The 5,674-nt window shown below is 50.0% G+C and overlaps 1 long non-coding RNA gene across 1 annotated transcript; it reads left to right on the forward strand.

Annotated features, from left to right (window-relative positions):
* The first annotated feature begins 895 nt into the window (after positions 1 to 895).
* Positions 896 to 5,370, forward strand: LOC128341910 (uncharacterized). Its single transcript, XR_008314657.1, has 2 exons — positions 896 to 3,500; positions 3,707 to 5,370. It is a non-coding gene; the product is annotated as an uncharacterized LOC128341910 (long non-coding RNA).
* The last annotated feature ends 304 nt before the right edge of the window (positions 5,371 to 5,674 follow it).

Here is a 5,674-nt window from a genome sequence, read left to right on the forward strand (position 1 = left end):
AAGATACACAATACCTCAACAGACACCCCACACCAAATTTGGTTGTAGTTGAATCGGCCCAATCGAAGTCCAAACTACGGCGTTTGACAGCTCCTTCAGACAGGGAGGGCAGGACGCTGCATGCCGTGGGCAAGAGACTATACTCTGCATCCAGCTTACTGCTCCGGGTGGCTAATCATCAACCGTGCGTCTTTACGAAATGTATGGCGGTGGTAGCGGCACACCTCCGGCTGCAAGGGGTGATGGTCTTCCCGTTCATCGACCATTGGTTATTGGTAGCAAACTCCTGCAAAGGCCTCAAAGAACATGTGCGGCTCACCTTTCAGCTGCTTCGGTCTCTGGGTCTTAGAGGACAACTTCACGAAATCGAAACTCTGACCACTGCAGTGTGTGGAGTTCCTCAGCACACTGTTGGATTCCAGAGAGAGCAGTGCATACCTTGTCCCTCACAGGGTGCTGAGCATCAGAGAGGCAGTCTTGCGTTTCTGCCATAAGAGGTGTCACAGGGCCAGGGTGGTGCAGAAGATACTTGGGCACATGGCTTCATCTACGGCTGTTCTGCCACTCTCACGCTTTCACATGAGGCCTCTACAAATGTGGTTCCTGGACAACTTCAATCCCCACCTTCATCGCCCCGACAGAGATGTGGGCCCCGTGGAGCGTACTGGCATAGGTACAATGGTGGACGAAGTCCGCACATCTGACGGGTGTGTGTGTCCCTTTCCAGCGCCCTCCTCCGATATTGTCAATAACAACTAACGCTTCCACATCTGGATGGGGAGCGCACTTCGGGAAATTCACAGTGGCCGACCTTTGGCCTCACCATCTCAAGTACGAACACAGAAACTACCTGGAGTTAATGGCCATCCTCCTAGCACTAAAGGCCTTCCGCCACTGGATCTGGGGACAGTCTGTACTCATCTTGACAGACAATACCACAGCCCGCTCATACCTAAACCGTCAAGGTGGGACGGTCTCTTGCAAGTTATTGTTTCTGCTACTTGAGATCTGGGCGTGGTGCACACACAGAGGTATCTGGCCAACAGCGGTGCACATAGAAGGAGTCTCGAACACCCTGGCGAATGCTCTTAGCCGACAGACGGGAAACTCTCATGAGTGGTCTCTAGAGAGGAATGTGTTGAAAGGCTTGTTCCATGGCTGGGGGACTCCGTCGGTGGATCTATTCGCCTCGGAGAGCAACAGGAAGTGCGTCCAGTATTGCAGCAGGGGTGGGATAGGCCGGCGATCCCTGGGCGATGTGTTCCTTCACCACTGGGGAAGAGACTTTGTGTACGCATTCCCGCCGTTCCCTTTAATTCCAAGGGTACTTGAGAAACTGAAAAGTGACAGAGCAGATGCGATTCTGGTGGCGCCTTGGTGGCCGCGGCAACCCTGGTTCACTTCCCTCCTGCAACTGGCCAACCACACCTTTGTGCACCTGCTGGTATACCTGGAACTGTTGACATTGGAGGGGGCCCGCAGGATCCATCTGAACGTAGACTCCCTCCATCTGACGGCTTGGAGGATCTGACGCTCCCCTCCGTCTCAGACTCTGTACTTAAAGTCCTGGAAGCAGCACGGAAGCCATCTGCATGACGCTGCTATCCTGTCCAGTGGAAGAAGCGAGTTTCATCCTGGGTAGCAGAGACTGTACGTCTAGCCTACCAGCTGGCTAAGAAACAATTGCCGAGCCCTATTCGGGCCCATTCCACGAGGGCAGTGGCGTCATCGGAAGCCTTTTGGCGGGGTATTGCATTGGAGGAGATTTGCAGGGCAGCTACCTGGGCTAACCCGTCTACCTTCATACAACACTATGTGCTGGATCTCCGTTCCAGAGATCAGGCGTGCTTGGGGATGGCAGTACTTCACTCAGTCTCTCATTAGGCTGCTCCCACCAGCCAGGTAAGCTAGCTCGCTATGATCTCAAGTGTGATGCACAGAGACCACGAAGAGGAAGGGCAGGTTTCCTACTTGTAACCGTAGTTCTTCGTGTGGTCTTCTGTGCATTCACACTCCCGCCCTACCTCCCCACAGCAGCTGGTCTCTTTTGTTGAGCGGTGGTCTCCTTGACTGAGGTAGTGTGGGGTTCAACCTACAGAGAGAGTGCGTCTTCCCACTCTTTTTTCCTTTTTGGGGGTGAAGCTTTGGAAGGTTCCAGAACGTGGCTCTGCGCAGGCGCCAAACCCAAGTGTGAACGCACAGAAGACCACTTGAAGAACTACGGTTACAGGTAGGAAACCTGCCCTTTCCTTGATGCCCCTTTTCATTCCTCATTTCATTCCGCATTTCATTCCAGCCCCTTTTCATTCCTCATTTGTGTGTTTGTGTGTGTGTGCATTTCTTTTAGGTGGCATATCTGAGCTGAGTAAGGTAAGCAGAGGCAGAGGCGCTTTTACTCCTGGATTTTGTGGATGCAGCCCCTGGTGTCCATACTCCTTGGGGGCTCCCAAATAATCTTTAGTCTGTCCTGGGTGGTGTGGTTTGTGCCCTCAATAACGTATGTGTTAAAAATGTTTAATTTGCAGGGGGGGGGGCCTCCAAAGGCTTTTAGGTCCAGGCTCCAAAATTATCTAGGTGCACCTCTGAGCAGAGGCAATCTTGCCAGCAGCTCTTTCTCTTGGGGGGTTGTAATTTTTATCCCCCAGTTAATTAGCAGAGCACTAAAGAAGCTACCCATTCCAGTTACAGAGTAGTTGCAGAGTTTAGTTGTTGCAGCTATTTAGAGAAGACACATGGAGATTCTTGTAGTATAAATACAAAGTATTTATTGGTGAAGTACACCTTTGGATAGGAAAGACCTAACCCTAATCTATAGAACAACATAATGAATAGGTGGGGGAGAGAGAGAGATGTTTCCATCTGCTCTCTAAGAGGAAAGGAAAGGATTCTTTCTGACTCTCAACAGGAAATACCTGAAGAGTCCTATCAGGGGTTATAGAGTAGAGACCTATAGAACAGCTAGGGAGACCCTTACTCACTATCTCTACCCCCAATGCCCCTAGTGGTCATAAGGATAGTTGGTGCAAAAGGTTGATGCACTGGTAGTCCATCTCCAACACTTTCCCGGGCTATGCAATGTAGTCCTCTACATTCCTCATTTGTGTGTTTGTTTGTTATAGTTGGCAAATCTCAGCTGCGTAAGGTAAGGAGAGGCAATTTTGCCATCTGGTCTTCCTAGTGCTATGCAATGTTTTCCTTTTCATTCCTCATTTGTGTGTGAGTGTGTTTGTTTCTTTTAGGTGGCAAATCCCAGATGGGTAAGGTAAGCAGAGGCAATTTTGCCATCCTGTCTTCCTAGTGCTAATCATTGTGTTCCTCTACATTCCTTGTGTGTGTGTTTGTGTGTGTTTGTTTTAGGTTGTGAATCCCAGCTGGTTAAGGTAAGCAGAGGGAATTGCCATCAGGTCTTCCCAGTGCTATGCAATGTGTTCCTTTTCATTCCTTGTTGTTGTTTTGTGTTGTGTGTGTTTCTTTTAGGTGGCAAATCCGAGCTGGATAAGGTAAGCAGAGGCAATTTTGCCATCAGATCTTCCCAGTGCTATGCAGTGTGTTTCTTTTGATCCCTCATGTGTGTTTTGTGTGTGTGTGTGTTTCTTTTAGGTGACAAATCCCAGCTGGATAAGGTAAGAAGCCCATGGAAGGTCTTTCCAGTGCTATGTAATGAGTTCCTTTTCATTCTTCTCGTGTATGTGTATGTTTGTTTTAGGTGTCAAATCCCAGCTGGGTAAGGTAAGCAGATGCAGTTGCCATCAGGTCTTGCCTGTGCTATGCAGTGTGTTCCTTTTCATTGGGGTGTTGTTGGGCCTCGTGGGGTGCAAGGTCTCCATCTGATTGATTCTACCCTTGTTTAGGGGTGCCAGTCGGTCTGGCCTCATAACTCCTGAGGTCTTGTCAATGTCCTAGGCTAATGCCTCCACAGGCATTCCTTTGCCTCTGTCACCTGCCGGAGACTTGACTTCCCAGAGCTGTCTGCCTCTTGACAGCTCTCAGCCGTCTGCCCCTCATCACGGGCCAGGCCATTTTATATAACCCTGAAATCTCACAGCAACTCTCGTGAGACCTGGCGATCTCACTAGTGATCTCACGAGAGTTTGGAGTGTGATCTTGCAATATGCTAACAACGTCCCATTAGACCACGTCAGTGTCGGGTGACACTAGGTCACCCGACCACGGGAGCCAGTAGGGCCTGCCGGTCTCAGCAGGTGGGGGTTGGGACCCATCTGAGGGCGCAGCGTTCCCGCCCTGGTTGGGAACGTTCCTGCCCTGGTTGGGAACGTTCCCACCGGAACCCTTTGGACACGGGAGGTGGGGCCTAGAGATGTTGGGATCCTGACAGGTGTGTACGAATGGTTCAATAGCAAACTGGTCTGCTGTGAACCAGGCTGGTTCGATGGTTTGATCGTGAACCAGACAGACCTTCCGGAAAGGTGGTACAGTCCAAGATCAATCCAAATCAGCCCTGACCAGGAGGACATGGCTCCCATGTAGCTGTCCTCTGTGAGAAGCGGCTACATGCATGGGATGGCCAATGGGGTCAGTGTGGCGCTGCTGCTACTTATGCGGCACACATTCTTCCCTCCTCCAACTTTGCAGGCTTTGCGGCTCCCGCCCATCCTCCCTAGTTCAGTGAGAGATTAGCTGGTCGCTTATGGGCCGAGTAGGAATTTTTGGTCTTCACCTGATTGGCTTTGTGTGGAGATTTTTTCGCCTACTCCTCACTGACTGTATTTTAAAGGGAATAACCCCCTTTTTAGGGGTGGGAGTCTGGTTGCAGGTTAAGTGGTCACTTTGGCAGGTGAGTGTGGGCTTTGGAGGTTAAGACCTTGATTGATGCTCAGCCATAGGACCTTTCAGATAGAGATGGTTTCATGGAACATCCTTTCAGGGTTTTGTGTCCCAGGAGTGTCTGGGAATGAACCACTTTTAGGGCACTGTTCAGCTGACCCACTCAGAGCTTTGGGGCTGGAGGGGTGCTGACCAGTGTTTCCTCTAACAGGGATTCCCAGATGTTGACTACAACTCCCAGAATCCCAAGCTACAATAGCTTTTGCTTTGGGATTATGGGAGTTGTAGTCCACAACATCTGGGGATCTATGTTGGAGGGAACAGTGGTGTTGACCCTGGTGGCTACCTCCTTGACACAGTAAACTGTGTGGCTTGGTGGGGCTATGCTGAGGTTTCATATGGCATCTGCCAAGCCTGGCTGCTTTGCCCAATAGTGAGAGGAGCTCAGCCCTCGCTAGGACTCTGTGCCTACCTGTTAAGGGGATTGGAGTTGCCCACACTCTAGTTTATGGAGGTTATAGTTATACCTGTTGCAGATCTCTGCATAGTTTATAGTTAATAAAGTGGCCCTAGTTTTCATCCATACATGTGTGTTGTGTCTTCCTTTGGGGATCTGGGGGCAAAGACTTAATAGCTTGGCAATGCTGTCCATCGAGAAGCAGAAGATCAAAGAAATTCTGGACTTCAGTCATAGAACCATCAAACTGCTTGTAAGACAGAAAGAGTGTCAGGCCCATTTTCTTTACAAACCATGATAAGAAAAGGCACTTCTCTGAACAACCAAATGGAGGATGTTCCAGTCAGAAAAAAAGAGGCAGCAGAACAGTCATTGTTGCCGGAGCTGAGCTACTTTATTTTGCACTCATTGCAATCAAAACCACCTTTTATT

The sequence above is a fragment of the Hemicordylus capensis genome, chromosome 2 (genome assembly GCF_027244095.1).
Source record: "Hemicordylus capensis ecotype Gifberg chromosome 2, rHemCap1.1.pri, whole genome shotgun sequence".
Taxonomy (NCBI): domain Eukaryota; kingdom Metazoa; phylum Chordata; class Lepidosauria; order Squamata; family Cordylidae; genus Hemicordylus; species Hemicordylus capensis.